Source organism: Glossina fuscipes, unplaced genomic scaffold (genome assembly GCF_014805625.2).
Source record: "Glossina fuscipes isolate IAEA_lab_2018 unplaced genomic scaffold, Yale_Gfus_2 226, whole genome shotgun sequence".
In the NCBI taxonomy this organism is placed as follows: domain Eukaryota; kingdom Metazoa; phylum Arthropoda; class Insecta; order Diptera; family Glossinidae; genus Glossina; species Glossina fuscipes.
The window spans coordinates 45,859-66,896 of NW_023998569.1; the positions used below are offsets into that span (position 1 = coordinate 45,859).

At 32.8% G+C, this 21,038-nt stretch overlaps 1 long non-coding RNA gene across 1 annotated transcript in view; it reads right to left on the reverse strand.

Annotated features, from left to right (window-relative positions):
- Window positions 1-12,055: 12,055 nt before the first annotated feature.
- LOC119642579 overlaps window positions 12,056-21,038 on the reverse strand; it is a 17,935-nt gene continuing 8,952 nt past the window's right edge. Inside the window, exon 2 of the long non-coding RNA XR_005248086.1 lies at window positions 12,056-12,885. This is a non-coding gene — a long non-coding RNA (uncharacterized LOC119642579). The remainder of the gene's footprint in view (window positions 12,886-21,038) is intronic.

The following is a 21,038-nucleotide window of genomic DNA, read 5'->3' on the forward strand; positions in this document are numbered from 1 at the left end:
GCAACAGCACTACTACCTATCATTAGGAATAACAAATACAACATAAGTATCAGCAGCAGCAACAGCAGCAGCAGTAGTAGTAGTAGTAGTAGTAGTAGTAGTGGTTTGTCGGTATCTGAGCAGTAGTCAAACACAACAAACGTCGTTTATTTCAAATCGTCTTTGCTTTCGCATCAAAGTCGCTTACACATAATAATGGTCGGGTTAGTCATCTGTTTCCTTGGTTTGTATTGTTTTAGTTGTTGTACTTATTATTGTTATTATTTTCATTATTATTGTTGTTGCTACTGCTGACTACTGCATTGTGTGTACTCTCTCTCTTTACAACTTAAACATTCCAATTGTTGTTGCTATTATTATCATTATTATTATTGAATCGAGTTCTCTTGATTTTCATCCAACCACACTTGTAACGAAAAACTTTAACTTAACAATAATAAATAAAAATTTTGTGAAACTTTTCTCTAAAAAGCAATAACGCGCACGCTTTGCTCTGCTATGTTAATTTTTCTCTTCTCCTCTTATCCACTGAACTTTTCATAAAAGCTGCTAACAAAATTGTTCATCTCTGAAAGTTTGTGAAAAGTTGACACATGTGATATGATGAGATACTTATGCTGCTCGAGCTTGTGAACACATTGCAAAACTTTCTTTGCTTTCTGCTTTAGTTGCTTTTTCACTTTTTCGATTTATTTTGTTGTTGTTTTTTTTTCTTTTTTTCTCTTTTTTCCCTTCTTTCTTTCTTTCTTTTCTTCATTAGTACTTTATTTATTATGCTGCGAAGCAAACTAGACGCACTCTCTCTCCGTCTCGTTAAAAAGGCAAGAGTAGTTTCTTTTAAACTCTCTTTAATTTAGTTAGATATTATTAACGAAATTATAATTTGAATACTTTTTTGCAAACAACTTTGTTTTTCAAGCTATTAAACGCGTCCTCCAGTATCCATTGCCTTAGCAAAACTAACGAAATATTTTGTTTAACAAATATTGCGACACAGTAGTAACGTTGGTTTTATTTTTCTTGTTTTCTTCAAAAAAAATTGTTTTTTTTTCCCCTAAGATATACGAGATGTAAAGTCAAAAGCTTTTACTCTTCGTTGTTGTGTGAAGTTTGTATCTCTTTCGTTTTGCTTCCCTCTCTTCCATCGAGCTGTACTTGATGGAAAAGCTTACTCCAACTCTTATGTTTGAGTTACAAAAGAGTTACCACTCCTCAACTAACAAATGTTCGAATTTGGTACGGTAAGAGAGAATTTCGCATAGCTTTCCCTTTCTCTGCTAAAACAGGAAGCATTTGGAAATTTTCCCAAAATTTGTTGTTTTTTTTCGTTTGTTTGTTATATGTGGCATATTGGCATGCGATAATTTTTCCATGTTATATGTGCGAACTTTTTTCCACGCCAGATTTAATAATAAAAGCTTTTCATTATAAACTTTTTTCCTTCTCTACCCACACACATATTGGTTTTATTTTTAAATTCTCACACTTTTCTCTACAGATAACGAAACAAAAGCATATATAGTTGTTGTGTTTCTACACTGATGTTCAAGGTGATTCGCAATAGTTGTAATAGAACAAAAAAAAAAAATTTTTTTTGCAAAATATACACTTGCATAAACACACGTACGCACACGCATCCAATCAAACCATTCACACAACTCTTTGGCTTTCGGCTTTGTATGCCTTATTGTTTTTTAGCATACACACATTTCAACATTCATATCGGTTAATGCAAGCATTTTTCTTTTGCTTTTTTTTTTTCTTGTTTGCAAATATGCATAAGTGTCGTCTCTACGTCTCTCTTTCTCTTATTTCTGTGAAATTATCGATCAATTTTGAGGTTAAGGTCAGTTTATGAATATGTTTTTAAAATATTTTCTTGTGTAGTTTTATACAAGGAAACTACTATAAAAGTGCCTGCGTAGATGAATTAAACTCGTTTGGAGAGTTTTATGAAAAAAATGTAAAGAGAATTTTATTGATTTATTTTTGACTTACAGATGTTTTATTAATTACTCCAAACATTGAATCGAATTTAAGCTTTTCTAAATGGAGTATGTTTGTAATTATATTAGATTTAAGAGCACATATGTTATATTATGCGCATAAAAACGAACCCTTCAAGTGTGTTGTGTAAAATATAAAAAAGCGAATAAAATCTTTTATGATAGGATATGCAATAATTTCGAGTAGTTTTCGAAACTGACACGTACGACTTATGCATTAAGGCACTTTACTTTAATAAGTTTAAATTTATTCGTAAAATGCAGTGAACTTTAACTTTACATTGCTTTTGCTCACAGTCAAAAGGAAGAATTATGTTTGCTTCGTCATTAGTTTTGCAGCACTTGGATATATGTTTCGGAAATATAATAAACTTTGTATATATTCGTAGATAGGTAGACAGATTTGTTAGATCGATTTGTCCGGAAAATTCGATTCGTATTATTTTACTGGCAAAAAATGCTTATGCTATGTATTATTCGCACAAGTCTTCAAGTGAATCAAAATTATTTCAACTAGGGACGCTGGTTATAATGTTGCAGTAAAAAGAATTTAGTCGTTTTCTGGTTCTATTCTCTTCCTTTCGCAAACGGGAAAACGAAGAATAGTAGAAATAGATATTCTGTACAAATATCTCTAATGTCCATAAGACCGCAACATAAATACAAATATTTTAAGTACATTTTTTATATCTCTTCACTCTCCGTTCATTAGATGACATCCGCACGACGACAACGACTTGAAGTGTATGTTATCGTAGAGAGGAACTCCTTTTACAATTCCTTAAGCAGAAGTTATTTAAAGTTTAAAAAAGAGACAGAAGTAATAAAGCAGTCAAAGTGTAATGAAAGTAATGAGAGAAATCGAAGGCGATGCAATTAGGAAAATGTTGCTGCTTCAACTGTCAAAGGTGAACGTTGGCTGATTTTTTTTGTTTTGTCCTTAAATTGACGCGAAGTTTATATTCGGCAATACAGCGCCACCTGCCATTCAGCTAGACTAGAATAATGACTTTTTTGCGTCGAATATTTTCCATGACAACTTTCTTGGCCCTTGTTTTATTTCATCACTTGTGTTCTTTAAAAGATATCAAGATTGAAAAACCCTTACATAAATGGATAAAACAAGGGTTCTCTATAAACTAATCTAGTATGCTCAGAACTTCAAGCTCATATACGAAATACGCAAGTTAGTCTGCCAATTGAGGGCGTATCAAAATGGGCGTTAAGAAATGTTCCTTGCGCTATTGCTTTAAGTGACTCGAATGACGACAGCTTTTATGTATTAATTGGAGCTTGTCTTACAAACGGCGATCTCTATAGATCTGAAATCTATCTTTTCATCAACTGGAAAGGTGAATTTGATCGATAGAAGTAAGGACTGATGGAGGTAGGGTAGAAGGTGTCTTGGTATGTAAAAAATCGCCTCATATGCACGTTATGCCCTTTTGTTGTTAGCTTGCAAAGTTTTATTACCTTCTGCCGGCAGGGTCACGCATCTATACTCCCCCTGTTTTGATGCGCAATTAATTCATACACTGAACCGAGCCAACTTTCTTATCTAAGGTCTTACAGGCGATATTGTAAAAATTGCATAATTTTCAACTAATTCGACTGACTGTTAAAAGAGTTTTGGACTGAGATTTTCTTTCTTCTGACTCCGGATAGCTTTTGCGCCAGGTTTCCGCCGTACTGAGATCACCCAATAGCAATTGATCTGAGATTTTCAACTTATTTTTGCGATCTCGATAAGTCCGACAAAGGAAAGAATTGACGACCATGGCAGAATCGGCCCATCATCGGCAAAACACTTGTTGCATCTTCTGAAAGCAAAGAATCAGAAGGCAAGTGCCAAGAGAGAAATGCCACTACTACTATGGCAGCTTTTCACCTTTAGACGATCAGTTTTTTGATTCGTTCTAAAATGAACGCTAGCTTTTCACTTAGTGAAGTTTGACAACAAAAATGACCTCGAATTCGAGATTGAAGATAGAGAAATAAGAACAAAAAGTAATAGAAAATAGCAAAGACTCCACTTATCATCGTGCAATCGCTTGTCGTATTACCCTTGATAGAATCGAGATAGAAACCTTCGGTCAACTGTTTAATTGATACAAATCAGCTAACAAGGGCATCTAAGGACAAGAGCATTAAGTTATATTCGACGATAAGGCAACTGTTCGTCCGATAATTCGTAGCCTTAAGGTTTTTTATATACAGCTAAGAATGTAGCTAAGAATAAATTTATTAATTATTTTTATTGTAAAATTATAAATAAAAAGATCCGGTAAAGAAACAAATGCTTGGAAAGATGTTAAAGAGATGCTTTTTTTCTGTTTTTTCTTTGAATGACATGAAAACCTCAAAAACAAAATCATTAGATTTCACATAAGTTATCAGCGAAGCTGTTAACGTGTTCTTCGCCTAACGTGTATGTAACTTAACGCTCTAAAAGCAAGGAAAAGTTTTCAGCATTCGTTACAAATATGCAGCAAGAAAAAACAAAATAAACAAAGCAAGTCTATTAAAAACAAGCAATTAAATGAAGATAAAGAAAATCATTATTAAAAAATGAAGAAAACAAAAGCACAAGCTGAGCTCAGCAGAAATCTTTGTTAGCGGCTTTGAAAATTATTTAACTGAAACGAATTAAAACACACGATGTGTTAACTTTAAACTGCTTGCCACCGTTGTGCGAAAAAGCGCATCTATTTATTGCGCCGAATATTAAATAAAATATTATCAAGTTTTGTGCACGAGTGTAGACGAATCTCGTGCATACTCTTCAAGTAAGGTAAGCAAGCGTGCAAAAAATGCCTAAAAGAAGGCTTTTCGAAACCTTTTAAAAATGCTTGTCTCCACGCGTTTTTTAAGTTAAGTTTTATCTAGATTATGTCCGTCCATATATTCGTCCATTAAACATTCATAATATAATGCATAGAAGGAAACACCAGGAATTGTGTATGTGTTCTTCGTCATCCCAATATCACTTTGCACGACACTTTGGTTGGAAACGTATCGAGCTTATGCTGCTGTCGCGCGCAAAAGTAAGCATTATGTACCTCAGAAAGTTCATGCATTTTTGTCCATCTTTATAGTGCTTTGGTCATATCCGTCCGTTCTTGTCATTGAAACGTGTCAAGCTCCTCCAGTTGTCACGGCCAGAAACAATCGTTACATACTTCAGAAGGTAAATATGTTTTTATCCATTTTAAAATCTCTTTGGTCACATTCGTCCTTCCGCCCATTCACTGAGACATACTAGGTTCTTGCTATTGTCACGCGCAAAATGACATACTTCAGGAAATGCATACATTCTTGGTCATTTGAGATTGATTTTGTTATGTTCCTCCCTCTGTGTGACCAATTCGCATATATTATATTGATATAGTAAGGATAACGCGTAGTTATGTTCCCTCCCAAATTTCAAACTTTTCCCCAACTTTTTTATTGCTTCGGAACAAACAAGAAATTGTTCTTAAGCGAAGTAAGAGAGACTTGTAATTAAATTCATTCGATGACTCGATCTAAATACGAAATACAGTTTGTAAGTTCACTGAGAAGAGCTAACTTTCGCTATTCCAAGAGTCGGAGCCTGCCTTTCTCTTCATGTCACCAATGAAGTGAGAGAATTACTATGACTTCATTTTTAGGTGGTGGTTATGTATAACAATATGTACATACTTCTTCAAATAATGATATCGCGTGTTAGCAGATGTATTGCATATGAGTATGCACATACATACAAACACACGCAAATTTTATTTTCTTTCCGCCATAAACTGTTTAAAATTGTGATTAATAATAATGCTATGATTTGTTCGAAAAATACGTACGTTTGAATGTGCGTGTGTGTATATATAGGCACGTGTATGTATAAATGTATGTATGTAGAAGCATCTGGTTGTTTTCTATTATTTTTGATTTTTCTATATTTAAAAATTTTTACCGAGAAATATGTGTATATTAACGTTTGCTTTATATACAAATGTTTTCAGTTTGAAAATATATTTTAAATAGCTGACAAAACAAAAAAGCAACAACAATTTTTTGGGGGGAAAAAAACAAACTCAAAACGAACAATATGGTGACATTAGTTTCCCGCTTGTAAGACGAATGTTGTTAAAAATGTTCCTCTCTCTTTCTCTCTCCCTCTCTCTTTCACCCTTTTCCTCCTTTGTTATCTCTCTTTATATTGTTGTCTGTCTGTCCGTTTCTATCTATCGCCTGAGGCTATTTTTAGTGTGACCGTCAATTATCCTTTAGTTTATTTTGCGAAACAAAAGAAAAAAAATCGATACTAAACTGTTTGCCAATTTGCTTGTAATGTTGCGCCAAATGTGGCATTGTTATAAATACCAGAATACGTTGTTGTTGTTTTATTGAATGTTTCACGATTTCTCCTCTTCGTTCTGTTTCTTTTCTCGCCTTTCGAGCCAAAACGAAAATTCAATCGATAACAAGTTCGAAAATCAAAATCAATCAATTTGATGGATGGGCAGGTGCTTGCTTGGGTCAAGGAAAACGAAATTTAGATTTATTTTGTTTGAGCGCAAGTGAAAGTGTATCCATATCCATATGACACCATGCACCATACCTATATGCACATATGTGTTCAATAACTTTTTCCTTTGTCTGCATAATACTCCTTCTCTTTCTCCCTCTCTCTCTCTCTCTCTCTCTCTCTCTTTTCGCTTGGTATATGATATGTCTCGAAGCTATGTTTAGCTTAAATCGTTCAAATAAATAGGGAAAGTTTGCATTTGCGAGTGCATCATAGGATTTCGCTGCGTTTTCCGATCGAACCTCCACGATAGTGTTCAATTGCCCATTGCTGAGCCCATATATGGTATAGATACTTATTAGGGAGTCAAACACCATTTGACCCGTCCCCCATAATCGAGTAAAGCCAGTATGCTATCCCACCTTACCAATTTTCACTTTTATTGTGAAATTCGAAAACATCAACGGCTGAGATCCATAAATCCATAAATCGTTGAGGGGAATGTGTTTAAATAGTCGCGAAAATAATTGCGCAAAATTAATTCCTTATCTAATATAGCTTTCTATTAATTGCAGCGACATTAAGGGACCAAACAGTAGACTTTTCCTCTTCAAAATTTCAGAAAATTTGTACCGGACTTCATATCGATATCTACTGAAGATTTTAGAATATAGAATATAGAGGAAAAAGGTACAGTCGTGTAAGACCAACTTTTATATATCCCCATACTGCTGCGTTTAATGCAATTCTCCGCTAAATCTTTGTCATAAAGTAACGAAAACGTTTACTTTTCATGAGAACCCTTTTTATAACAAATTTCATCTCAAAATATTACAAGTTAGGCTTTGTAGCAATAGAACAGCTTTCTATACGGAAGAGGGTTGATGAAGTGGTGGCAATCCATTGATTGTCAAAACGTTATTACTTATTATTAAAAATATATATAACATTTTTTCATGTGAAACCTTTTATTTTCAATATCAATTTAGACGGGATACGGTCGTAGAAATGGACCTGAGCATTTTCAGTCAATTTGTTGCTTGATTCTAAACATGCCAATGAACAGAATTTCATTGAGATATTACGGAAATTCTCTTACATACAAAAGTAAACGGATAAAGTATTAGACGGACAGACGGACGAACATGTTTAATTCGGTTAAAAAACTTATTTTGAACCTCTAAAATATCGGGTAACAACTCTTTTAAAGTAAGGCATTATGTGTGGAGTGGTGGAAAAAGCGCACTGATCCGAAGCATTTTCGAAAGGGTTTGTCCTTGGGTCAAAGCATATTAATGTATCAAATTTCATCAAAAATTGTAACCTATAGGTTGAACCGGTACAAGCTACAAATATACTAAATGGCAGAAAGTATTTTTTTGTTGGTTTCGCTAAAACTCCATTAGCAGAGTGTCATAGATTTATCCGCTCCATAAAAGCAGTTAATCTTCTCATCCAAAAAGAATACGAAAATAATTTTAACCACAGTTAATATAATAAAAATGTGTTGCAAAAGACACTTTTCCTTCTGCCAATCCAAGCGATTTTCTTACGTTTCCCTGTATAACTCAAGCATCATATTAGTCGTACTTGCATAAAATCCTCCTAAAGTCTGAGCAATTTTCATATACATGTTTATTCATGCATAACTCGTTGATTGTGTTTGTTAAATTTTTGCAAATTTCTATCCTAGTGATTAACGCATATTTACGCAAGTATGTAACTCATACGCCATGTTTGTGCAACATGTGCTTGCAACTTTGAGCCGAAATATTTTTCCCCTTATAACGAACGATAGCTAAGGGAATCAAGCGCAGATTAATTGTAACTACAGGCGAATAAAAGTTTCCTTTGATGCTGTATAACTAAAGCCCCTGCAATATATACAAGTTATACGTCGTGTTGGCCATCTTTATAGTTACAGTTAATTTTTATCTGTAACTCTTAGACTAAATAGGTTCGCCCTAAACTGATAGATATATATATTTATATCGATGGCGATTCAAATTTGAACTGCAACCGCAAGAAAAATTTGTTGGTTCTTGCGTAGCTTACGTGTTATTGACGTCCCTACTGTAAGAGAGATCGTGGGATTGCACAAACGTTATGCCTATGCTTGATATTTTGTTAATTTTTTCCTCCTTGCCCCCGAGAAACCATTGTGCTCTTATGAAATGCATTATTGAGAAGCATGTATGATTGACTTGCTGCTTGAGTAGAACTACTGTTTTATATAATTGGATATAACGATCGATCAAGAAATATAAAATGAATGCATGAACAAATAATGCATAGTTTTTCATTTTTTTTTTTTTTAATTATTTCCTAAAATCAATTTTAATTAATTTTGATTTGTAAAAAAATTCTTTAATGTTTTCATTCATAAAAAAAAAAATATATATAGAAATAAAATACGGAAAATATGCAATTTTTTTTTCTTTTTTTTTCGTATAATTTGCACTGATTTTCAATTCAATATTAGAGTAGAAATAAAATTATTTTTAAAAACTAATTTTATTAATAAAGAAAAAAGTAAATATGCTAAGAAAGGATTCGTTAAAAGTATTTAACAACGTAATATAAACAAACCCAAAATATAACTCTTTAAACATTATTTTATAACTAAAAACTAATGTACGCATAAAACTTAAAAGCAAGAAAACAAAAAATAAAAACAGACTTATGGTTAAAAAGAAGAGAAGGTTCAAATTAAATCAATTAACTCAAACTAAACTCTATTAAAGAATATAAATAAGAAAGAATACAAAAAAAACATAAATAAATAAAGAAAAACTGATGACATTTGAGGACTTACTTACCTTCGTCGCCCATTCCATCTGCATCTATAAATTAATAATTTGTGTGAAACAAAAAACAAAAAACAAAAATCAAATTTTAAAAATTGTTTCGCTCAGTGTATATATAAATCGTATCGATCGATCGGGCATCGATTTTTGTATTTACGGCGACGACGTTAATGCTCCCACATCATAAAAAATAAAGAAACATTAGAAGATAGTAAATATCCTAAAGTTTTCAATTTTAACAGAGTTGAACCTTTGTTTTCTGTTAAGTTGGACATTTAATACAGCTTGCCACGAAGACACGAAATTCAAACTCCGAGCATAGGGTGTTTATTATTATATTAATTTTTTCTTTACACTTCTACTTCAGACACATTTACAAGCTTACATTTACATGTTACAAATGCATGTTGATTTTCTATGCATTTTCACTGTTTCCTTTTTTTTTTGTTATTGTTTTTAAAAGTTTACTTACATACGCAATTTAATCAATAATATTTAATATGCTTTTAAAATGTAAGATGGCTTGTTTGCCTTCTACTACTGAGATACCACCAAGCTGTGTTCACTAATATCATATAAAATTTTATTAATAGAAAATTTCAAAGCGAGCACAGGGTGTATCCCGGCAGTAAGCGCATTTATCTTGAAAAGCTTTCTCTTTGTTTTTATTAATTGTTATTATTTTTATTTTTCCTTTTTTTTTTCTTTTTAGTTTAGGCAACCACCGTGTTGAGAAGCTTTTTCTCTCGTCCTATAATTAGCTCAAGCTCGCTTATAAACTTGAAGGTAATTTGTTCTTTTTCTTCTTATCTTTTTTTTTTTGGAAATTTATTAAGACAGGTGAAGTTTCTTAACGGCCAGACAGCACCTAGAAAAATGCTCTTCATATTAAGTTTTTTGTTATCATAACATACGTTACAGTTATACTTTATAATAATACAGATCCTCTAAATGAACTTAGTACATTCCTCCATTCGCCCGTCTGTCCGACTTGAAATGTAAGCAAATCATTGTAACCTATGGAAATGAATTCCGAACTTCGAATTTGGTCAAAAAAAAAGGAGAAGTAAATGAGCGAACTTCGAAACCGAAAAATATGCCTAGCAACAATTTTATACATATATGTAATAATATATGTATAAGTAATACATATATAAGTATAAGTATATATATAAGTATAACACTGGGCAGCTTGCGCTGCGGTCAGCAGATAGCAGACATATTCCTCACTAGCCAACTGACACGCTCCTTTCTTAGTTGATTGTATTTTCTCGACTTGTTCGATTGCTAAGGTTGATTTCTACCTATATTTCTACTCGAGAAATACATTTTTTGTGTTTCCATGCAGACTGAAATAGGAAACATTTCATAGCTTATGCTAACACTCACGTGTAAAAGTTAGAAAGCAAAATAAAACAATATATTGACATATTGTAAGAAATCTGAATACTTGCTTTAAACATTCGATTCTTATTACGCATTTCTTCTTGTTCCGTTTTAATGTACGAGAACGGATCTTTTCAAACTTGAACAGAGATCGGATCTCAATTTTCGAACTCAAGGCTTACATAAAAGAGCATGATATGAATGAAGCAACATGATATTGAGTAGAAGCAAAGGTCGGTTGGCCTTCTAAATCTAACTAAATGTTTATTACAGTCAAAAAGCAAAGTTGTTGGACTTTGGAGTGTAAATTTTTCTTAGTTCATCCAGTTATCAATTGCATGAATATTGCTACATTAATGTAATGTAATGCATTCTATAAAAATCGATAGATTGTCTTACATTTCATGCTGCAGTTAATTATAATTGTAAAGGCACGGGCAACAAGTGTCACATTGTAAGTTGATAAAATGATATCAACGCAAAGAACAAGAAAACTACTCATCTATCTTTATTTTTTCCTTCCCCCGCTCGGATACAAACTCTCTTTCTTCATTTATTCGTGTTTCGCTATTTGACCTTGGAAAACTATAAGGAAAAAAAAAGAACTATAAAATACCTATAAAATACCATATACGTATATTGATGTAGTAGTAGTAGTAGTCTGTTGTTGGTTTTAATTTATGATATTTTTTCATTATACAAAAAATTTACCTTCTTAATTAGATAAGAAACTAATAACTTTCACTTTCTCTTTGCACTTTTTATATTCTTTTTTTCAATTTAATTAATTTGGTTTTTTTTTTTAATATTCACTTTAGTTCTTCTTTTTATTATTATTATTAATAAAAATTTCTCGGAAGCACATATTCTTTCACTTGTGGAGATGCTGCTATCGATGAATGCTTTGTATGGCTTTGTAAACTTTCATACACCTAGAGATAGGCAATGGAAAAGTTTGTTATTGATAGTTTTTTATTTTTCTTCTTTTCCTTGTTTTTGTTTTTGTTTTTTTTTGCTTGCAAGCAGCTACTCTTAAAGTTTATCATATACCAGACAGAGTTTATGGGAAGTACATATTTTATGAAAGCTTTAGGGTTTAGCGAAGCGTTTTTTTTTTCATAAATTTTCTTTTGTTTTTATCTTTTATCTATTTTAAATTTTTGTCATTTTAAAAATGATTTAAATTTTTTATTTAAAAAGAGAAGAAAAGAAATATAAGTTTTCCTACCAAACTTTTACTTATTTTGACTTTTAGATATGTTATGTGAAAATAAATATCCTTGCGGTACTCACCGTTATATAGCTTTTACGGAGAAACTAAAGCTTTATTTTTCTCGCCTCTCTTACTTGCATTGTTTTGTTTTTTTTATTCAATTCCGCGTAAATTGTGCAGGGCAAAATTATTCATGCTTCATGCCTTATTTTCTTGATGTTCTCTCTCCACTCAGCATGTTGCTCTTCTGAGTAGAGAAAGCTGTAACCATGTTATGTGTGCGTGTATGCGACGCATTATTGCATTAATTTCAAGTTTACGAGAAGCAAAGATTGTTTGTGCATTTACAACAATTTTCAGGTTCAAGTGCAATATCGCGCATGTCTCTTATGCATTTCCTAACTGAATGCAATGAAGACGTGGTTGTGATTTTCTTTTTGCTTTTGCTTTTGTTTTTGGCTTGGGTTAGGTTGGAGCTGAGGCGTAATAGCTATATTTGCTAGCTCCCATAATATTCTCTTTTCAGCCTTTCTGTGAACATTTTTAACCCATATCTCGCCAATTTAGCCCCACCAAGCACACACACAGGCACATACTCTCACATTTATATATGTATGTATATATGTATATATAGGTAATATGTGCATATTTTTCTTTTCTTTAATGCTTTAAATGTTCGCTGTCGTCATTACGAAATTTTGAGTCTCTCTTTCTCTCTCTCTCTCTGTCTCTCTCTCTCTCTCTCTCTCTCTCTCTTTCTCCCTCTCCCTCTTGGCCTTTCTTTTTTCATTTGCGTACGATCTGGTGTACATAGTCGATTGTACGTATATGTAGGCATTGTTTTGCATGTGTGGTCTTTCGCTTTTACATACACATATGCAAGAAATTATTTCTTCATTTTGCTTTTTCTTTTTTCTTGTTTGCATCTGAGATATATTAATTAAGTTTTTCTATGCTGACAAGCTGTCTTCACTGCAACGATAGATAGAATTTAAGAAAATTTATATAAGCCAAATTTTTTACTTTAATGTAAATTTAGATATGAAAGGCATAAAATAAGAAATTTTTCAATATTTTTATATAAGAAACTTAAGAGCATTTTATAAATTGCGTCCGGAAATAACTGTCACAAAAGCTTTTTGAAACGAGCAAATATTTTATTGGTTTTTTGGGAAGACGATTCAAAAAGAGAAAGGAAGAAGAAGAAGAAGAGTAATAAGTATGTATTTTTCATGTAGGTTGCCAAAAGGGTGGTCGTACATACGCAACCAATACTTGTATCAATCGTTGACCTTGTCTGCAAGGACAAGCAGTTAATGCAATAAGGTCCGTACATCCATATGTTAAAATTTTCATGCTTACAGGCAGACAAGAATTGCGATAAAAGCCTGCAATTAATCCGCAATGGTTCTACAAAAATACACAATGAAAAATTTCCGATTACTCCGAGTATTCATTCAAAATTCTTTCTCATAGTATATATTGAGCAAAGGCATTTAAACCTTTAAAGCGAAAAAGATACGGCAAAACGATTTCAATGACAGAATGATAGGATGTGGATGCATTTAGCTCGACCAAGCAAATGGAAGATGGGCCCATTATCAACGATTACAGTTTTCTTAATTACTTTTCGTTTTATGTATGCGCTTCTGTAATTTAATTTGTTTTAAAAAATTTCTTATAAAAAAAAAATACATATACATGTATATATATTAGTTTGGGGAAAAAGAAATCCATTATTTTTTCGGTAGATGGCTGCACTGATAGATTTCTCGTAAAGTATCGATCAAACAATTTCAGATTTATGCTCGTTGGAAAGGTGACATTTCGCAGTAAAAAAAATTCTTTTGTTGTTTTTTGTTTGGATCATTCAGTTGTGAGTTACAGCGCTGTTAAAAATGGAAGTGAACAAAGAGAAAATTCGGCACATTTTACAGTTTTTCTTTGACAAAGGCGAAAATGCAAGCCAGGCGGCTAAAATTGTGAATGGTGTTTATGGTTCCGATACTGTAACAGCCAATTATGTGCAATTTTGGTTTCGTAGATTCCGTTCAGGAATTTTTGATGTTAAAGATGCACCTCGCACAGGTAGGCCGGTCGCCGAAAATGTCGATAAAATCGGATAAATGATCGAAGTTGACCGGCATGTTAGCAGTCGTAACATTGCCCAGGAGTTAAAAAACGACCATAAAACAGTTTTAAACCATTTACACAAAGCTGGATTCAAAAAGAAGCTCGATGTTTGGGTGCCACACCAATTAACAGAAAAAAACATGATGGATCGAATTTCCATCTGCGAAGCCTTGGCCAAACGGAATGAGATAGACCCATTTCTTAAACGGACGGTGACTGGAGATGAGAAATGGATCACATACGATAACCCTGTGCGAAAACGATCGTGGTCAAAGAACGGTGAAGCACCTCAAACGGTGGTCAAACCAGGACTAACGGCCAGGAAGGTTTTGCTATGCATTTGGTGGGACTGGAAGGGGATTATTTATTATGAGTTGCTTCCATATGGCCAAACGCTAAATTCTGATCTCTACTGTCAACAACTGGACGGTTTGAAGATAGCGATTGACCAGAAACGGCCAGAATTGGCCAACAGGAGAGGTGTCGTGTTCCACCAGGACAACGCTAGGCCACACATATCTACAGTGACTCGCCAGAAACTTCGGGAGCTTGGTTGGGAAGTTTTAATGCATCCGCCATACAGTCCGGACTTGGCACGAAGCGATTATCATCTTTTTCTTGCATTGCAAAATTTCTTTAATGATAAAAAATTGGAATCTAGGGAGGATTGTGAAAATCGACTACTAGAGTTTTTTGCAAATAGAGACCAGGACTTCTATGAGAGAGGCATTTTGAAGTTACCTTTAAAATGGCAACAAATCGTACAACAAAACGGTGCATATTTGACCCAAATCAGACAATCCGAAGCATGTTAAATAAAGTCCTGAAGTTCATATAAAAATAATGGATTTCTTTTTCCCCAAACTAATATATATATATATACATATGCAACTTATCTGCTCGTCTCTATACGTGACTTTTTCTAAAAAAAAATGCTAAAAATATTTTACAATAAGTCAATGACTGAAAAACGAGAATGTTTAGAATGCCAACGCTTTTATTTATTTATGTTGAAATTAATAGGAGAGGAAATATTATAAAATATTATTAAAGCAAACGTGACGCATTTAATTCATTTGTGTTGCATACATAATTTATTAGAATGAAAGCCCTTTTATTCAACATTTGTTTTTTGGGTGAACACGGGCGAAAGACCCAATTTTCCCAATTTTCATACTATTTTCGAAACGTATTTTAGTTTTTGGTTTATTACAAGAAAAAGCAATTAAATTTTTAATAATTTTCTCTGCTGTTTTAAATTTTGCAGGTGTGTTCAAAAATTATTTTAAAAATTTGACTCTTGTTTTTATTTCTATTATTATTTGAAATTCACTCATTTACTTCTCCTTTAATTTGCCAGAATTCGAAGTTCGCTCACTTACTTATTTCTTCTTTTATTTTACAGTAGACGCACTAAACGCGTGTAATATAATCCAAAAAAAATTAGCAAACATAGTATATAAGCAAAGTTATGTAAAAGCTAGCAAAAGGAAAATATTAATTTTATAACCTCAACTTGATATTACAATATTCGTAACCGCAAACACCTATATCATCTATCGCTACTTTGCCCCAATTTTTTTACAAAAATCAAGTGACGAATTTTCTTTTAGTTTTGGCTTGGTTCGGTTCGGTTCGGTTCGGTTCAATGGGTTCTAAATAATACATCTTCAAAACTAATTGCTATCTGAAAAGAAATCTAAATTTCATCTGAAACATTTTTTGCATCAAAGATGTAAGTAAATTGAAATAAATGAAAAGGGCGAAATCTTATAATATGTACGTGTTTATCTATTATAATGGTTATAACAAATGTATGTGTTTATGTATTAAAAAGGACTAAAAGTTAAACAGTTAAACATTTGCGGCAATAAAAGTAGAGTTGGAGTAGGCAGTGAATTGAATATTTTGACATGAGAAGTCTGATATATCAGAGTGAGCTTTTAAGATAGTAACAATTTCTGAATATACGAAACACTCGAGATTCCATTGAATTTCAGCCATTGGTGGTGACTTAATTTGAATAACAAGGCAGATGTAATATGTTGTGTTTTATTGGGAAGCTTTTGTAGAATTTAGCGGAGTATACAGATGTTGGTTGACTGATTATATTAAGGCTATGGAAGAAATATTGATAAAATGTTAAATTTACAATCTTTAAATGCCAAACGAAGTAGAGAAGATCGACGCAGAGGTAAACATGTATAGTTATGCACCGCTTATTCATTTATTCATTTATATTTAGATATACGTTCATATGTATTGTGCGTAAAATGTAATTTAAATTCAAAGTGCCTGCCATGCATATTAAAATTGATGATTGAAATCTAATTGACACGTTTATATCTATTAGATATGCTCGGATACAATTACTAATCGAAAAATATTAAATGGCAAACATGTGGGTAAATAATTTGATGAACTAAGCTAATTAGGAAATGAATTCTAGTCATCCTCTCTTGTTAGCACAGGGAACTTTCCTTTTTGTTTTTTACTCCACACCACCTGTGGCATAATGGCTTATATTGCATCACTCTTCCGGATCACCGCTTTCCATATAACGCTATGTTTTGAAAATTGACGGCTCGTGGCTGCTCCTAATACATGCAATAAACCAGAAGGATGTCCCTCTGACCGTCTTGTTTTCTTGTGTGTGTAAAATATTTCGATGAAAGCTGTCTTGTGAACGAAGAAGAACGATATTGAAAATGTGTCGGATCGGCCGCCCGTGCCATGGGGCACGGGTAAAGTGTTATTTTGAAATATTCTTATGCGAACCATTCTATTAACCGAAGCGGTGTGGGATATGTAATGGTGAGCCTTGGTCCACTAAAATGCTTTCAATGTTTACTCATCTTTAGCGTATTTCCAGGAGAACATTTTTGGGTGCACTGCTATGACCTGTCTGACGATTATCATTTGTTTCTTGCTTTTCTTCGTCACGTTTATTTTCATTTTCTTGATTTTCCAAAAGTCTGGAATCTATCTCGATTCGCTCTAATAGGGTGTCTTTCTTTTTTACTAAACAGAACTGATCTGAAAAAAAGCTATTTCGATACTTCGTAACCTAGCAATGAGATAAAATGGTTCGACGAAAATATGAAAAAATTCATTTATTCCTTTTAAAGCGTTTTCTTTTTGAAGATTTCCTATTTCATTTCCACGGCCTTTGAGGTATTTTTTAAAGGCCACTGATTTTTTGCTCTCATTTTCAATGGAGGAACACCTGCAATGGCAATGGAAATAGACCAAGTCTGTTACATACAAGGCAAGCTATACCAAGCCGTGGCCTCGTAATTCCTCGAAATAACAAACACGTTTTCTGTTGTTCTGTTGTGAAAGTGAAAGCCTCGTACCTCTAACCTCAAACCAATCCAGTTATGTTGGAATCGTGTAAATAGCAACGGTCGATGTAAATCATATCAATAATGAAAACTTTTATAATGTAAAATTGTTCTTCTTCGCTCTTGTTACAAGGTTTTAAAGCGTAAAAAATTGATTGGAAACTTTCAAGAGTTAGAAATCGATTCTTTTCGCTTAGTTATAAAACTTGTACCGCAGGGTGAATATAATAATTGAGTAAAATTTAAAGCAGAACCCTCCGCCTTCTCTAATTATGCGGGTTGCTGAAAAAGAAATTTTCATTTTTCTTTGTATTAAAAAGTAGAGGGAACAAGGAACGAGTTAATGGAACTTTTTCCAAATGGACAAAGACAGAAAGAGAGGGGGAACGACTGAAAACGAGAGAGAGCCCTTAGAATATGATCACATTGTCGTCTTCAATTTATGAAAATCTTGACTAAGAATTCTAAGAAACAACAACAAGAAGAGGAAGGGGGAAAATTGATTTGATTTAAGTTGTTTACGTACTCCAATTCAATCTAGCAATTGATATTTAATTTCACACATTTTTGAAAAAAAATTATTCCATAATGAAATCATAAAACTGACAACAGAGGGAGGGAGAATTCATTTATATCCATATGCGATTTTTCAAATCTGCTAAAGATATGAACATTTTCAGTTATTCCATATTTTCAGTTATTTCTTATAGGTATGTATATCTCGCTTCACATGAGAGCTTAAAATCATAATGTTTTGCAAATCGAAAGTGTTACAAATTAATTCACTTATACAAATATCAATATATTTTACGTTTTTACACACTCACCACGACTTTTATTTGCTTTTCTTTTATTTTTCTTTTTTGTTTATATATAAAACGTGAGCACATATTACGAATTAGTTTAGTCTTTTCCTTTTTTTCATTTTTTAGTTTGTATCGAAATTTATTTAAACTTCATTTACTAAGTACACAAGTACTTCTGCACATAACCATGAAATATGAAGAAATGCTTCGAAAAGTATGTTTCTATCTCTCTATAGATAGATTAAGATATAAATACATGTACATATATATATATATATCTAACGAATAATTGACGTTTCTTTTTTTCCTTTTGCCATGTTTTTTTTTTCTCAGATTTACTCAAATATTCCCTAAATATGAGAGAGGCAGACAAGAGAGTGCAATTATTTTGTAAACATTTGGTTGTGTTCGTGTATTGAGAGAAACTCTCTATGCATATAAACTAACTCATCCAGTTAATGAATATTCGTCTATGCAAAATTCTCTTTTTGTTTCTATCTCGTTCCTCGCTTCTCTTTCAATTGTTCTGCTAATTTTTATGGATAGTTGTTGCTATTATTTTAAGCTCTTTTTACCTAACATTACGTTTAATGACTATCTCATATATATATATATATATATGCATTCACACATATATATATTATAAAGCGAGCAGCTGTGTGTGTGCGTGTGTGTGTGAGTATCGGCACCTCTACAAACTAATATCTTAACCTTGAACTTGAAACACATTCAGTTTGTTAGTTGCTATTGGACTGACGTTGATTTTTTTCCTGTACTTATAGTTGTGTTGTTGTTATTGTTTTTGGTTGTACGACGTCCAAGTTTTTTCATGTTTTCATTGTTTGCTTTATGTTTTCCTGCTTATTTCCCGAATAGTTTATTGAATTCAATATTTTTTAGGTGTGCTTATCTTCTTAACTTTATTTTTTCAAGTTTTTTCTTTTATTTCTTTCTCAATGGGAAGATTCATTTTAGGTTGATGACGAGTTGAAGGAGAAGTTCAATTTTATTCTAGATATCACATCGTTTCTAATATCAAATATGTGCTATTTGTGCACTTTTAAAATTTTTGACATTCTTTACCCTAGAGTTCGCCGGAGCAAATTTTCGCTTGCTGCAAGCCGCAACTAAGGTTAGGTTTCAATAATATCCTAACCTTATCAAAAGTCTACGATCTATGATAGAGGTGTTAAGGCTTTCACAACATTTACAGTTATTTTGAAGTCTTCTTTAACAAAAATTTGAGCCAAATCATGGCCGTCCAATATTTTTATATTATTTAGTAACACACAGTGTCACAGCTTATTATTTATGCAGGGAAAGCGTATGCTAATTGTTCATAGAGAGACAATCTTAGGTGCTAAGGACCATTTATTGAATTTATTTTAACATTTGAACATTTTATCAGAAAATTCTGCATCAAGAACGGAGGAAGGAAGGAAGGAAGCAAGGAAATGTCAGAAGATCTACGTAAAAGAGTTGGTAGCAATCCGAACTTATACATTAATATCTATTTTTACGTTTTTACGAGACTCCGTGGACTAATCCAAGGAATGTGTCACCACTGTGACGTGAGAATGAATTTATTGGAAAAAGTTGCCTAGTTAGCGTAAGCCTTTTATTTCCCTGCCTTACATCTTCAATAAAGTTTCAAAGTTTTGTGTTCGTTCGTCGGTTATATAAATACAAATCAGCACTTAAGTTAAAGAATATCAGGGAAATCGTTACGTCGGCGTAAAAGAAGAACATTCCCGAGCGACATCCGCCGCGAAACTGTTAAGGGAGGATTTTCGCTTTTCTTTATCAAGACCCTAAACACAAGTATCGGAGAAAGGACTGAATAGACTGACTGTTTTTGGCACCGGGAATCTCTTCTTGATTATATATATACGTAAAATATATGTATATATATATATATATATTTAAATTTTCGATCAATCTCTAATCGCTAATCTATGGAAATAAATTAATAAGTTTTCGATGTTTATTTTCAAGATTGCTTCCTTATCACGCTCACGGACCTGAACGCTATCGCGTCCAAGTCTGCTGTGAGACAAATCATCGTGAATGCTATAGCAATCAAATCTTAATTCTCTCATTTATAATAAATTTTTGCGGTTTTAATATAGAAATAGCGTTTTGCAGCATTAATGATTTATATAGTACTACCCTTACAATATATGTCTAATCAGATTTCGAACATTAGAATGAATTGAAAACAAAAGAAACCCTGCCGATTATTGAAATTTTGAACGTCTGTGAACGTTGCAACTATACTCGACAGCTCCTCCTTGAAATTGAAACGTCCATAGGTAAGATAAAGAATAGCACACTAACTGCATCCCCAAAATATTAATAACATGTGTACGGACAGACAGACAAATGAACATGTGAATACGTATCTCCCGGTAGTGGAAAGATCAAGTAAATCAAAGAAGATCTCCGATACACTTGACAAAGGGAATTATGAAATATACTTTACACTTTTAGTTGTTTAACGGAATTCGTGTACCCCACCACGTGTGCAAAAAATTTAGAGAAAAAAAGGTGTTTTTTTTTTAATTCATTTATTCGTTCATTCCATTTTCTCAGCTAACAAGTTATTGCTGCTATTTTGTTTATTTTTTCATGTTTCAATTTAGTTTATTTTATCATTTGTTTGGTCGAATGCACTTTGTTCACGTAATTCAAATTAGTACTATTGTGCATGTATTAGTCATTGAATGCATGTTCTCCACAATTGTTCACCTACTTTTCTCTTTTCTGGACTCACTCTGTCTTTCTTTCTTCATATGTCTCTCTCTCTCTCTCTCTCTCTCTCTCTCTCTCTCTCTCTCTCTCT